The sequence below is a fragment of the Carassius gibelio genome, chromosome B16 (genome assembly GCF_023724105.1).
Source record: "Carassius gibelio isolate Cgi1373 ecotype wild population from Czech Republic chromosome B16, carGib1.2-hapl.c, whole genome shotgun sequence".
Lineage (NCBI taxonomy): Eukaryota > Metazoa > Chordata > Actinopteri > Cypriniformes > Cyprinidae > Carassius > Carassius gibelio.
In genome coordinates, this window is record NC_068411.1 from 31,728,102 (window position 1) to 31,744,192 (window position 16,091).

The following is a 16,091-nucleotide window of genomic DNA, read 5'->3' on the forward strand; positions in this document are numbered from 1 at the left end:
CAGGTCAGAAGGAGAGGACAATCTCTATCAGCGTTGATGAAACAGCATGTTGTGTCCATACAAACCTTGTAGATATTAACCTTCAACCTCATTTACCTTCCTCATTTGTAGGCACTACAACGAAAAACACTAATTCACAGCCATGTAAGTGTGGCCCTTAAACGGGTAAAGACTGAGGTAATAACACTTCTGTTTACATCCGTAGAGGTCTCCTCTGGTGACCCTAACTTTTATTGGCTTGCCCGTCTCCCTGGCTACAGAGGCCCCGCCCCCACGGGAAGTTCCAACCACACAGATGGCTCCCCGATGGTCTGTTTACATCTTATTTGCATACAGAAATTTCCACGTCTTGTCACTGTCACAACAGACGAGTGCGAGGGGTAACTGCAGGGGTGCTACTCCTCGTCTCAAACGCACAAGACATACAGTTCACAGATCTACAAACATTTGATTTTGTCTGGTGACAGTTATTACTTTTTAGCATATCTGGATCCAGAACTGTTAGAAAATGAGTAGGGAAGGGGATTGGTGTTAAGTGGTATTTGTGCATTTGCATATAAGTGAACCAGGAAGTGTGTTAACAAGGTCAATATGGTTATGTATAGTGAAAAGGCTTTGTCGGAAGGTATTGATTTTTTAATTACGTATCTTGCCTCAGAATAGCAGCCGAATGGCGCTCACTCTATAACAGCTGGCTGCAGACCCGGGAGAGAATAAACCTCATTGATATTCAAACCGCTCTTTATCAAGGGAACAGAGACCTGCAAGAGAGAGAGAGATGGGTGGAAGAGAAAAGAAAAGAGAAAGTCATATTCACTATTTGCATTTGTGGAGCTGTTTCTTTTTAGCATAGATTTTTAACAAATAATTATCTCCCCCACCCGTTATCATGTGAAAACTTTAGATAAAACTTATTGCAATATTCTTTTTTTTATCTTAATTTCTCAATTAAACACACTGTTTGCTGCTGTACCTTTATGAATTTAGGTGTGGTCACATTTAACGTATTTTGACAAATTTCAATTTCAATAATAATCCATGATCCGGAATTTCATTTGAAGGCAAAAGATTTCCCCACACAAATTTTGCAAATGATTCATCACACTGGCCAACAGAAAGCTACGTGGTTTGAAAGTGAGCTCAGTGTGAGCTGTGCTTCATACATCGCTACATTATTTATAATTGAAATATACCTTTTTGCACCAATTTGACTTTGCCTTTTGACATCACAGTGACTGTGTGTTCATTCATTCAGCCAATTTGCTTAATATACTGGTTCATTCGGAACCAACCAACTCTGTTAATGAAAGAGTCATTGAATCATTAAATCAGCAGATTTGTTTGAAAGTGCTGATTCATTCACAAAATGAGACATAGCTGACAATTTTGGGTCTATAGTGTAAATTACTCAATATTAATATATTTATGCAATATCACACTTGCAATCCTGGAAGGTTTACGTTTTTCTCATTACTGTCAAAGAATTTACGAGACAAATTAAGACTGCTTTTAAATACAGTAATAAATATGCAGTTTAGTTTAGAGTTTGAGTGTATGCCTATATGCCTTTCTGTGCTTGAATAAGATGTTGTGTATGTTTTTCCAAATTCTGGATGTGCTGTGGGTTTGACAGTGTGTTTGTATGTGTTCTGGCGCTCCTCCAAGCGGGTCGGGAGGACCAGTAGAGAGCAGGGTGGCTGGGAGGAATATCTTTCTCTTGTCTTGCTGTATGCCTTCATACACCTTACAGCATTCTTATCTAACAGCATTTCCTCCCTCCACTGGCATCAGGCACAATCTATTGGTCCCTGTTTGATTGGCAGGTGTTGGCTCGTAACTTTGAATGTGCCTCTTGCTCATTTTGAGGTAATGACTTCTGATTGTGGTGGATTGAAGCTAGCGTTTAAGCTAAATAATCTAGGCTAATGACTGCACTCTTCCATTATTTATCAGACTCAACACACTCGCCCTGCACAGTATATATAGACGTCCTGCTGGCTGGTTGGCTGGTTGGCCTGATGACCTAGTGCCTGACTGGCAGCCGTGCTGACTGGCCTATTTGCCACGATTTGCTGAGTCACGCTGCCGATGGGATGGACGGGCTCTGTTCCCAGATCTGCAGGGAGGCACTTATACTGATTCTAATGTGTATTGATGTACATCTGTGTTTCACAGAGTCAACATTTTTCTGAGTATGCTTTAAAGACCCCAATTAAGGGTTCAGCGAGTGCAGTTTTCTTACCTCCGTTATTGTATTTCCAATGTAATCTATCTATTTATCTGTCTGTCATTATTTTTCGTCAATGTATGAAATCAGTTTTCAAATTGTAGTTCATTAAATGAACAATAAACATAGTCCACAGACCTAACAAACTTAATTTTCTAAAACGTTTTAACTGAAAAGTGTGTATAGAATGGAATCATGAAATGGTGATTTCCAGGCCTTGAAATAAATAATTACATATATTGAAATTTGCATGGCTTTTCAAGTAGTTATTTCATTATTATTTACTAGTATGGTATTTATTTATATTGTTTATTAACAAAACATAAATGTTTGTTTATTCATATTAACTTTAAATGTTTTTTTTTTCAGTTTTCTTTTAATTTTATTCATTTCGTGGTGCTTTTTTAATTGCATCTTCAATATTTCCTCTACAATTGTATCTATTTATATTTCAGCTTCATTTCAATTAATGCAACCGTTCTTAATAGTTTAAATTAGAGTTAACAATAACACCCAGGTCTGGAAATCACTATTTTATGATTCCATTATATTTCCAGGTTTTCCACCAACATGAGAACTGCTATAAGGAACACAATTGTCCAAAAAAGTTTCAATGTGCTACCTTTAGGTTACGAGTCCAGACGGTTAACCACTGCACTCTAGTGTGTGCTTAGCATTTAATAAATCCAAGTTATTAGGAGCAGTGTTAGGTCTATGGGAACATCAAGGACACCTATTAAAAACACTAAAGCTCTTTAAACCGCTCTCGTGTTGCTGTCTGAGAGAAAAGATGTGGGCATAAATGTGTTTTTGAGTGAATAAAAACCGAAGTCTGTTTAGGAAACGTCACAATAGCCTCCTCAGCCACCCTGACAACCACAAACCGCTACAGCTACATTACACTAAACACCCTCCGAGACTCACATACACACTGAGAGACAATGGTTAACGTGAGAAGGAAGCAAACAGATACAGTCTGTGTAAATGTTTATTAAGTTTAGATTTGTCCACATTGCAGTGTGTTGAGCTATTTGTGCCTCTAAGGGTGGAAGGCAGAAGACACCTGCATCTGAAAAGTGGCATAGAGGCTGGCGTGCAAAACTACAACCACATAATGACTGGAGACCTGCCTGAACATACCCCCCTATCAACACAGCCTTGGTGGTCCAGTCCTCACCTTCTGAGGGGGACAAGCACATCCATTTGTGTTAGACAGGTAGAAGATAATATCTCATGGATTAGGCAAAGGCCAAGAGAGACTTGTGTGGGTGCTGGAATGCTATGGCTGTTTGGATCTTCACCAAAACTACTGAATTGAATTTTGTCTACAAATTTATGTGAATGGCTATATATATATATATATATATATATATATATATATATATATATATATATATATATATATATATATATATATAACAAATGAAATTGGATGAGACTGGATGGGCTGAGGGTGTAATTTGGAAAAGGGCCAATGACTAATACATGTCCATTCCCTTTTAATAATATAATTACCCCTTCATGTACAGTTTCTGTAGAACTTTTTTATTAGAAAAAAGTTTAGAAAATTATTTGCAAAATTATTAGAAAAAAAATAAATTGTGAACAAAATAAAGAGACAAGAAATTGTTTGGGAAAGAAAAAAGATATGGAATAAGGAGGCATCTTCTGCAAATAAAGTATAATGGGAAAACATCATATGTTCAATATTGTGGCTGAATGTTAGCTAGTTTGGTATTAATTGGAGAGTCTAAATAAATAATAAATATACATATATATATATATATATATATATATATATATATATATATATATATATATATATATATATATGTGTGTGTGTGTGTGTGTGTGTGTGTGTGTGTGTGTGTGTGTGTGTGTGTGTTTGTTTGGCGTGATTAAATATATGTGTTATAGGCATTTATAATATTACAAAAGATTTCTATTTCAAATAAAAACAAATTTTCAAAGACTGTTCAAAGAATCTCAAAAAAAGAAAAATATTACCAATTTCAAACTTTTGACTGGAAGTATATCTGAATATCTGACTCTTTTCCTAAATCATACAAATCTATACATGTCTATTAGATATTAACTGTATGGTGCACCGAGATGAACTGATTTGCTGGATAAATCCTATCACTTTTCCTATCACTCAACCTGTTGCTAACCACTGCACCTTGGTAGATTTGATAATATTTACATCTTATACTGAGCATGAGGCGTTTATTTTGTGTGCTGGTGTTGCTCTGGAGTCTTTCTGTGTATATCTGTTTACCAGGGTTAGAGAGAAATGTTTCCTATTACATTGACAGAGCGTGTAACACAGAGATGAATGAGATGGAGGCAGAAGGGAGAAGGAGGGTAGAATGGCAAGAGGGAAATAAACTTTATGGAATGGAGAGACAGTGGGATAGACAAGGATGGATGGTGCAACTAAACTATTCACGTTGCCAAAATGGGGGCCCAGCAAAGGAAGTTTGTTTTGCTGTGACGTTTGTGCAGAGTCGAGAGATCTTCTGTCCTGTCGAGACGGATATGACAGCGGCCAAAAAATCTTTCCTTCAAACTTCAGCCAAAAATTGAAGAGAGATCATAACTCTCTCACACTGGCAGCACTGAAAAAAATAACTTAATCATTGCGCATTTGATCACACAAGCATTTCACTTCTTACCTAATTAATATACAATAAAAAAAACTTGCTCAGGTTAAGTGAATGCATTATTTAATTTTGTAAACAACAATTACACAGAAATATATTTCGATAACTCTCTTTTTAATTCAGAGCTTTGATATGCTATTATCGAATAAATTATAGTGCTTGATTAAACGGTTTGGTATTAAGTGGCATGTTGATGACATGTTAATTGTTCTTTTCAAAACACATTTATGCGTTTTTATGCATCTGAAGCAGTTGATATTTGACCCTGAGGGAACGAGGCAAGAGCAGCATGAGAGGAAAAATAGATGGAACGGTTAAAGAAACAAATTCATGTGGCTATTATAACAACAAAATAGAATAGATTGTTTTTCTTTTTTAAAGAAAAATCATGTTAACAATGTAATTATCAAAATTTGTTACATCAGGCTTTTGAGGGCTTTTAAAAATTTTTATTTAAGCTAAAGGTTCAATAAACTGTTCCTTTTCAAAAAAAAAAAAAAATATATATATTCTTCTCGTACTATTATTACTGTTATTTCATATGTCAGGTTTACAGGGTTAACATTTGACAGCTGGATCAAGACAGCGGTCTGTATCCTGGTGATGAAGCAGATCCTGTTTGTGCTCTTTCATTCAACCAGATGTCACACAGAGACACTTTAATGTTTAAACACACCTGTGCCATATGGCTCCAAGGGCTTATGTTCCTTACACATCTTCATCATCTTCATTATCAGAGCACCTAACAAAACTTATGTCAAATCAACAGAAATGTCCAGAAAAGGTACGTGAAAGGCTAATTAGACAATTTGGATCTGATGGGTCACTGCTGCAAGGGGCGCTAAAACAGGCATTAGAAGTCTTCTACAAAGAGTTTCTCTTTCAAAGACGAGAGTCTTGTTGAATAGGTTGATTAAACTGTTAACAAGCTACTTGAATAAAAGCACTGCCACTTTAATGACAGATAAAGCAGTTAACTACTGAAATTATCTTGACAGTAATGCAAGAATGGATGGGAAGTATATCCGGCCAAAAAATGTGGTGCTTCCTTTGTTGCACTTTGCAGTACTTTGTACTTGTCTAAAAGTGTGTCTCCGGCCTAAAACACACCTTGTATTGACCAGTATCCTTAAAAATTACACTGTACTTCAATCAGGGTTATTATTGCTAACTAAAAATAAAACCATAAAAAAACATCAGTTTTTATACTAAAAAGGTTACCGTAACTGAAATTAAAATAATAATAAAAAAAACTTTTTCATTTTTAATATTGTATTTCCTTTAGTTTCTAGGCAACATTTAATGTGTGTGTGTATATATATATATATATACACACGTTTTGCCATATATATATATATATATATATATATATATATATATATATATATATATATATATATATATATATATATATATATATATATATATATATATGGCAAAAATACACAGAAATTAAAATGTAAACAGAAAAAAAAAATTGCATAATATTGGTATCCCTAATAAGGTCCCATCAATTAACTTACATTACCTATCTGTATTTATTAATCTTTGTTATTAAAAATACAGCTTTTGATTATCATTTCATATTAGCATCATATAAGGTCCTTTAAATTATTTTAACAAATAAAAACGTTTGTTTTTAATAATAGCACATTAAATTGAACATTAACTTAGATGAGTAATCCTTTTTCTTTAATAGTATAGGTTAACTGATGTTAGTAAATAGAACCTTATTGTAAAGTATAACCAAAATATTAATAAGGACTATAAGAGTTTATCAGTCATACTAAAATAACACTGACTCCACGCCAGTGTTTAGTATTTTCCAGCTCAGTTGAGCTCACTAAAGTATGTAAACAGTGTCATCTGTCCCTGTTCTCTCCTTCATAGAGCAGAGAGGTAAAAGCTTTAAACTCCACTAAGACACCGTCATGTTTTTTTTTTTCGCTCTCCTGGAAGAGAGTTAATACGTTTCCTTTCTATCAGCAGGGAAGCACTGTTTGCACGTATCACTGCTGGAGGAAAAGGCAACAGATCGTTGGTTTTCCTCTCCTTTGTTACCTGGGGGGACCCAGTTCAGGACTCAGCAGTGGGTAAAAAGCCAGAAAGCAATTGCTAACATCACAGGGAATTGAGTACACCCCAGGATGGAAAGAGAATGTTGTGCTGTTGTTTTTAGCCGCCCCCCTCGCGTTGGGGTTTGTTGGTGGTAGTGACGGTTCAGGATTAGATTGCCAGCAAATGCATTTAATCCCACGAGTCTCACCTCTCCTCTTCCTCAGCATTTAATATTCTGTAGTGTGAACAACAGATACTGTTACAGTACCTCCAAGTGCTCGCTCACTCACACACTAGTTATTGTTTTGGTGTCGTCGAAATTAAGAGAAATGTATTTTATTCTCCTCTCGCTCTCTCTTTCAGGCTTGAATTAATAGCAATTTCTTGTTGTTTAAATAACTAAATATATTTCTGCTCTTGCGCTCATCTTATACTTATGAAATCTGTTTGTATTCTGCCTCTCTCTGGTTTTGCCTCTATAAGAGGTTTGTTGTCATTGTGTGTCAGTGGAACGGGGTGATATAAGGATCATGTGTCTCCAAATGACATTTAAACGTGGGATCAGCAAAAGATTTTAGGAAAGATTGTTGGATCTGTGGCATTTTCTTGTGCCAATGTGTTTGACATGAACTGTGTGCCCCCGAAATAGACAAAAGACACTATCTGGATTTTTCTGTTGAATGAATACATTTCTTAATAAAATATTGCCACTTGTGGCCATTTGTGTTTTGGAGAAACAAGAACATGTCATATTTTATCCTAGAATCAAAAGAAAGTATATATAATTAATTATAATTATATATTAATTAAAATTTAAAGTATGCATACATAATGGTCGTGTATTTATTCAAATTGTGGCATTTATTATTTTTATGCTGCGCTTGCTTGGATGCATGGATGCTGTACGTGTTCTGGGAATTGTTATGAATACTGCATATTCAAACTCATTTTACTTATTTGACATAAGTAGGGAATATTCAGACTTGGGGATTGAGTAAAGACTGGATGATTTTTTTATTAATGCATCAAATTTAACACTTGACATAGAAGTTGTGTGAGCTGGCCTGGATTGCTGCTGGTGGTTTTTGTTTTTTGTTACTCTCCCTAATATGTAAAGCTTTTATGTAAAACTTAATGTCTTTTCTTTTGTTGTAATAATAGTTAGACTTATAGTAAATATTTATTTATTTTTTTTTGCGAATAAATATAATTCAGATATTTTCATGAGATTCATTTTTATTTAGCATCTGACATCACTTAAATGGTAGGAAATGTGGCTATAATGTTGACACATTTGTATGATGATCTAATACCCTTTTTATTATATTTTTTTTGTATTAGTTTTTTACTGTATATTCCTATTTTCATCATATTGTAGTCCATATTCAATATTTTACTATATGCCACTAATATTTAACTACTGTCATGTTCATTGGCTGTAATATGTCTTTTTTTTATAAATAATAATAATAATAATTTTGACACCTTCTCTTACCTCTCAATGTCTCTCTCTTAACAAACCGGTGCACACTATGATTCAACATGTCTTTACTACACAGGTGAGCTCTTCTTTTCGTTGATTAGCAATTGCATAGATTTGAATAACAAAGAATTTCGGGTGGATTCTGGCACAGTGGCTCGAATTGATCTCCGGCGTCAGTCACTATATTCACTGGCGAGTCAACCTGACCTAGAATCGCTACTTATTACAATATGGACTGAACCATCCGGATCAAAGAGGGGGGTGGCGAGCACACATCAGCAGCACTCGCTCAGCTCTGATGGGGGAAGCCATGTTAGTGCCGTGAGCTATTTAAATCACCCTAGTTTCACAACGAAAGGCTGCGACTAGCACGTTTTGGGGAGACTGAATCGCTCCCGAAGCCCCTTCGCGCGGAATCGGACACCCCTCTGTGTTTTTCCAACAGCACACTTTTCACCATTAAAATATAGCGGCTTTTCCCAACCACTGTAAATGAGAGCAGTCCAAAGGATAAAGGAAACAGAGTATCATTTTTGCACCTAAAACATATGATGTCGAAGGATATCGCAAGAAACATAGCCCTACACGTGTGTGGATGTAATGTTTATGAGGACTGACGCTGGTTCTCAGAAGAGATCTTTGTGTCGCTGCAGCCAGCTGCGGTTATTATTTGATCCACTGCTATTTTTAACGCATATCACTCGCTCTACTAATACACCGCAGACGTGTTTTAAAGCGTTTATTCTAGTGGCTCTCTAGCACACAAGAGCCTGCGGGATTTTAAGCTCTCTCGCTTTCTGTCTTTGGCCAGGAGCTTGATAAAATAGCTCCCCTCCCCCAAAGCTTTGGCGAAACAGGAACAACTTCTTCTTCGAGAGAAAAAAGGGCTGCACAAGTTTGGGACGTCTTGGATCCGCCGTTTGTCCATTTGTAGTCCGGAGCTGAGATTTTTTTTCTTCTACACCGATTCTTTGGGTTTTATTGAGGATTGTCGGCTTCCTTTGTTAGCGAGAAGGCTCTGGCATCCATGCTCCTGAATTTTTTCTTTGGAAAATGGGATACCTCTAGGATTATAATGAGGGGAATGCGCTCGCTTGTGGAATAACTTCACTTTTTTTCAGTGGGAATGGAATTGGCGGAGCCCTGATTTATTTTCTTTAATTGCAATGGGAAAAGTGCTTTATGTGGAATATTTGTTGTTGTCGTGCTCCACATGGGTAAGATTTGTTTTGCTTTCGTTCATACTTTTCTTCCATGCTCGATTCGCCTTGCTCCCATTGAGTTATACGTGATTTAGGAAACCCCAAAGAATGTCTCATCTCGGATTATTTGATTTTAAACGTCACAAATAAATAGACTAAGTACTTTTTAATTTAATTAGATCGTGTAATAGATTTTCCTTAAAAAACATGCATTCATAGGAAGGCACGTATAACTTTCTTGCAGATGCCATTATGGCTGGAGATGCTAAAACAAGCTTGTTTTCCCACCCCGGGGTTTTCCCTGTCTCATACCTAACTTTTAATCGCAACGCATATCAACTGTTCATTTAAAAACATTTATTTCAGAATGCACAGTCCTTTTACATTCAAAACACGTATGTTTCCCGTGTAAACGCCGTTGCTTCCCTCAACTTTCCTCGGTTTTTTGTCCTCTTCAGAGAATCCAGCAGGTTACAAGGAAGTTCGTGAGGCCGCAGCAGCAGCGTGTTTTCACAGCTCTCCATTGTTACATCAAGCCCCATTTACTTTTCTTACAGTGTTGCTAAAACCCTCGTTTTGAAACCGTATATCCAGCCAAACGTGATACGCCTCTGGACTGCAGATATAAATGGTGTTTTGTTGTCTTTTAGCTTCCTCCGTGTGCAGGTATCTGTGTTGGGTTACTCGAGAGAGACCAGGCCTGCACACACACAGCAGGGTGGATCACAAATGAGTAAAAACATAAAGAAACCACGCAAACCTTCTTCAGAAGACTGTCAAAATCTATTTGACCATAGGAAGTTTTGTGCTTGAAATGTGCTCAGTATAGATATGTTTGTCACAGTCAAGGAGCTCTCATACTTTGCATATTTGTGATATTATTCAAAAGGAAAGCCCATGTTTGCTGGGTGTGGTTTGCCAAGCATGAATATATAACACTGAATGTTTTATTTATAGGTATTACAACCTTTGGTTGCCCTGGTTTGAACTTAAGTGACTTTTACTGCATTATGTACGAACCTTAAAGACTGGTCTTTTATAAAGTGTTGTGAATTTGCCGAGACTGGCTCAAGACCACGATTTAGATATTGATGAGGAGTTAGGTTTATTAACAGCCTCAAACTTGTTTCACAGTGAGGAGTCAATGCACAAATTGTGTACTAAATTGCTGAATGCATGCTATCGGGGTAATACATTGCAGTTTTTTTCTTGGTGAGGAAGGAGTGACCTTTTAAGATACAGATGCATTTTGTTGAGTTTAAGAAGTAATATCTTATAATTTAACTACTGTGTGTTTGGGAGCCCAATTCGCATGCTCATTTTTACTCAAAATCTCTAAAGAAACATGAAGGTGTGCTAATGCAATGCTTGTTTATTTTTTCTGATCTGAACCTTGAATGTTGTTTTGTCATTCTTGTAGACTACAGGGAAATCTTCCCTGGTTCTTTTAACTAGTCAGCTTGTGCGTTTAGAGAATGGAGTTCTTGTTGTGCATATCCACAAAGTGAGTCATGTAATTGCTGCCGTAGGTTTGGCTTTGTCAAGAATTAGCATGTGGTGAAGTTTGTTAGAACTATGGAAAGTTCTTATATTTCTCGGATTTATTCTGGCTAGCGTTTTATTCGTTTTGGCTTTGCCTTGCCGCAGCATTCAGCAATAATTTGCAACTATTTGTCCCGAGTTGCTGTGCAATAAAGAGAAGCCCAACACTTTTTTTTTTTCTCTTTTGTCTGAAATATTGCATACTGTGATATTTGAGAACAGTTTTTTTCTTTATTGAATTTTGAGTTTCTTGCTGCCGAATAATGTTGAACTGCATTGGCATTATTTGGAACCTCGCTTACAAATATCATGAAATATCATCATCGCTTTTATGAGTTCCACATAATCTGGGCGCAACCAATTCTACTTGACATCTAAGAATAAATGCTCAAATAAGAAAATCAGTCTACAACCTCTACCTCTGACAAACATCTACTACTGTCTTCAGATCTTCTGTGGTTATGTGTATGTTGGTGGTCTGACTCTGAACTGCTTTTTTTCTCCACAGGTGTTCGGATAGAGTCTGTGATCTCCTGAGCTCACTGGTTTAATCTACAGGAGAAGAGGCGCTCACAAATTTTCACAGTGGAAATTATTTGCATGGTCTTCAGATGAGGGAGAACGGGAGACTCTGAAACCTGAAGGGTGTTCGAGGTAAGTTAACTATAGTGCCGTGCACACACTGTCTTGTAATGTAAGCTTACACATTTAAGAGCTTTCTAAGGAACAAGGCAGCTCACTAGATTGATTTGAATGGAATATTGATTGATACAATATCTATTTATTAATAGTGGAGTTTCTTCCATCAAATGCAAATGGAGAAATTTAAGCAATATTCTGGCTGCAAATTTTCCGTGCGGTTGCAAAAAATGGAGACAAAAAGGAAATAAAAGCATCAGAAAAGTAGCAATGCACTATATTCCAGTTCATATCAAATTTTTGTGTCAAACTCACTGAAATTGAAGTCATTATTCACTGCTGATTCCTCAAGAACCAGATCATTGTACTTTGTGAATGAATTGTTCAGCTCTGTTTTGTTTATGTAAAATATTCTGTGAAAAGAATAATGTTATTGTTGTTTTGGCTTCAAGAGATTTGTGGTATATTGCACATTTGGTGCCTTTGCATTCTTGGTGAAGTTTAAAAGCTCCATTCCCAAATAATTAGAATTGCATGGAAGAGAATAAGGACATTATTTAAAATATCTCCATATTATATCAAGAGGGTTTGTAGTGACACGAGAGTGAGTAAATTATAACACCGTTTTCATTTTCAGTTTCAGTTTTCACTTCCTTTGAGTAAAATTGTTTACATTCTGTCGGTGCATAAATGTGCAAAAATCCTATCCACTTAGTAACATGCTTTAAAAAAACACAACACCCTAGCATTGTGGCGTAGAGATTTACATGGAAGCATCACTCACATTTAATTTTTTTGTAAATATAACTTTAGTATATTATTTATTTAATGTATAATATAAAAATCTAATAAGACATAGGCTCCTTGATTTTCTTTTGATGATGATTATTTTCACTGTATAGGTGTTGCAACGCTCGTATAGAATTAATCTGCCAGTTAAACATGCAAATGAAGTCGAAGCGAGTTTGGGAGAAAGTTTAAGGGAAACAATGATTTGATTGTTTCTTCTGATGCAATTGTAGTGTCGTGCTCTTTCAATGTCTCTCCCATTTTCATATTTGGCAGATATTGCTGGTGTTCTGTATCACAGGCTTGGCTGTAGTTGTGGTATGCCCAGAGGTGACTGATGATAGCAACCTACTGTCTTTTGGCCAACAATAACTGTAGCCGATAACTGTTGATGGATGAATAAACAAATTATCTTGTCAGTTTTTAAATCACGAAAACTCAAATATAATCAAAAATAAGATGTGGATGTGAAGTTAATTTTGTGTTTTAAAGGATTCCTTCACCCATTACATTTATATTTTTCATTGTTTATTTGCCGAACTATTTTCTTTGTAATTTAAAGAGCAGCTAAATCATTTGGATTAATATCCCCTTTTTTGTTAAAATGTCATTGGGGTTTGAAAAAAATGTTTCATGGATAAAGTAATACTTTTATTTCAGTATAGGCCAAAATAGATTGACTTATTGATAAGTCAACATTATTGACGATGTTGAAATCGTCAAATATTTTTGTTGTTACATATTCTTTTGATCTGGTATAGTCTAATGTGAGATCCTGCAGTAACGCATATTGACCAGTGTGGCGCTGTAGCACAATATTGTAATTGTCATTAATTATAATTGTTTAACATTCTCAATTAGTTTCAAGTGATCTACCTTGTTTAATTTATTAGTTAGAATATTTATAACTCAATACAAAGAATATAACTTTATAACTCAACTACAAATAGTTTGTTTTACAGGGTTTGAGCAGAAGTTTGAATCACAAGTCAAAGTGATTTAATTGTAAAGGCTGGGACACACTAAGCCAACATCAACGAACTAGCGGCGGCGAAAACTGACGAGATTGACGCTCGTTGTCGATAGAAAAGTTGCGCTTGAACAAACTACAGCCGACTTCAAACTAACACGTGCATTCTACGCTTTTGTGAGATGAATTAGCTGTCTATATCAGCAGCTATCAATAGAATATATTCATCATTCAAAAGGAGAAATCGAAACAAGGATATGCGAGATATACACAGATATATGAAATGTAAACAAAGCAGCTCTTTGATAACCATTTTGAATATCAGTTATGATGATAACTTTCATTTAAGTGGCTCATGTTATGAAAATATTTGCATATTGGAACACTTGGGCAAGATCATGTAACATTAGAACAGTGTGTGCCACCTTCATTTACTTGTTTTCATCACTTTCACTTTTTAATTCTCGCGCATTGACTCATTCGCTTACCAGACAATCAAATCAGAGTTCTGACGCTTGTCGACGGCTGCAACGCTGATTCAACATGTTGAATAGTGCAAATTGCCGCCAATGAGAGCCGACATATGAAACATACCAAACAAACTAGCCCGAAGGACATTCATTGATGACCGACCATTGTCCCCAGCCTTAAGTACTCTCGACTTGTGAGTATATAGTATATAAGTTTGGGTTTGAAGTATGAAGTGTTTCTTATACATATCAATGTGATCGTCTGGCAGTGTTGAATATGGTTTGTGTACTTTTGAAGGCATGTATCTGTATTAAAGTTTGTGTGTGAGTGAGTTGGACACTGAAAGTAGAGTTCTCTTTGTACATTTTCAGACACCTGAATGCAGATTGCCAACCTGTAGTCATTGGTACAGGCTTTACGCCTGTCCTGCTTCGTTCCAGTGGAAAGGTCTTTAATGTGTGTGCTTTGAGTTATGTCTGGAACCAGTATGGTGAGAATAGTTTATAATGCTTGTTTATCTGTGAATGGGTTTTGTGTGAATTCTTTGCAATGACTTGCCCGTTTGTTTGTGTGCTCTTTGATTAGTACCATCCCCTCTTTCAGGTCTGTGTATGTTAGTTTGTGGTTTGCCTTTCCTTTGCAGTTCCTAATTAAAGGTGATTTTGATAAATGTGCAGGAGGATTTTATAAACCCCACTGGCCACAGCGGAAATCCTGCCCTTTAACTGTAGCTGGTCACTTCTCTTCATTGGTTGTCCTGTTGCCAGAGATACCTCACAGAATTATAAATGAACATAATTGAGTGTCATTTATCACTGCCGAACTTCTAAAACCCTGTTTAAAAAAGAAAAAAAAAAAAAGTTTATAACCGTAACCTGTAGGTTAATCTGATATAACATGGAGTTCAGTGGAAAAGTTTCGACCAAAAATCCAAATGCTTGTTTTGCATAAAGTGGAAGCAAACAAGCAGGTTGTTTGTTTAAAAAGAGCTGGTTTCTTCTGGAAAAATAGGATTTGCATGTGTAAATGTTCAGACTGTTTTCGCATTTCGTAGAGAGCTGAATGGTGAGATTTATTTTAATACCTTTTAAGAATATAAACCATTACTTGCATGCATTATAATTGGTATAAAGTTTTTAAGAAGTGGTAATGTAAGATGTAATGGAAGTGAAACGGGTAAAAAAAAAAGTCAAGAAGGTACTTGGTTATTTTGGTTGTTGGTTGTATTGAGGCTGATGTGAACAGAAGTTCGATTGAAAAAGGGGCGGAGTTTGAGCAGATTTAATGATAGAATCAATGGAGAGAAGTCGTTTTAGCGATGTTTTGATCAAAATTATGAGCTCAATTTTTCAAAACACACAGATGAATCGTTCACAATAACATTAATGACACATTTAGAAATTAATAGGTTGTAATAATTTATCAGTGACGCATAAATAGCTAATTTTAAAACCACTGCTTGATTGACAGATGAGTGCAATGGTTGATGTAATTTTCATTTAATTGCGATATGGACTACCTCCCACTATGGTTTGGATCAGAAAACATTCTGCACGTGTTGTATGCAGGTCTGATCACTTGTAATCTGATCACCCAAGACTGAACTTGCAAACGGGGCCTAAACTGCATTACTCTCTTGTACACCTACATGGATTGATCTCATTATGATCTAATTCAGTTTGTGTTAGACAAAGCAGAAGCCTGTACTTGTATTTGCATTGCGTTTGTTTACTTCATAGCATAACCAAAATGTAGTGTAGTGTGATGATTTCTGCAGTTGTTTTTAACTCTTTTATGCCATTCTTTACAGAAAAAGGCTAAAATCAGCTTATACTGCCATGTAATAGTCCTGCCATAGTACGGTTTTGTGAGTGTAATTTTCTTCAGTCTTTTCATTTGACCTTATTATGGTTGGTTAGCTGGTAGAATGTTGGGGAGTATATCTATTAAGCAGTTCAGAAAATGCCCTGAAATTTAATTTGTTGTTGAAATTTGCAGATTAGAAGTTGAGTGTTAGTGTAATAGTGTAATCATTTTCTGTACTCGG

General features: G+C 35.9%; 1 long non-coding RNA gene across 1 annotated transcript; it reads left to right on the forward strand.

The window, feature by feature from the left end:
* Positions 1 to 8,707: 8,707 nt before the first annotated feature.
* Positions 8,708 to 13,083, forward strand: LOC127975318 (uncharacterized). The gene is made up of 3 exons (XR_008157495.1): positions 8,708 to 9,648; positions 11,684 to 11,829; positions 12,880 to 13,083. It is a non-coding gene; the product is annotated as an uncharacterized LOC127975318 (long non-coding RNA).
* The last annotated feature ends 3,008 nt before the right edge of the window (positions 13,084 to 16,091 follow it).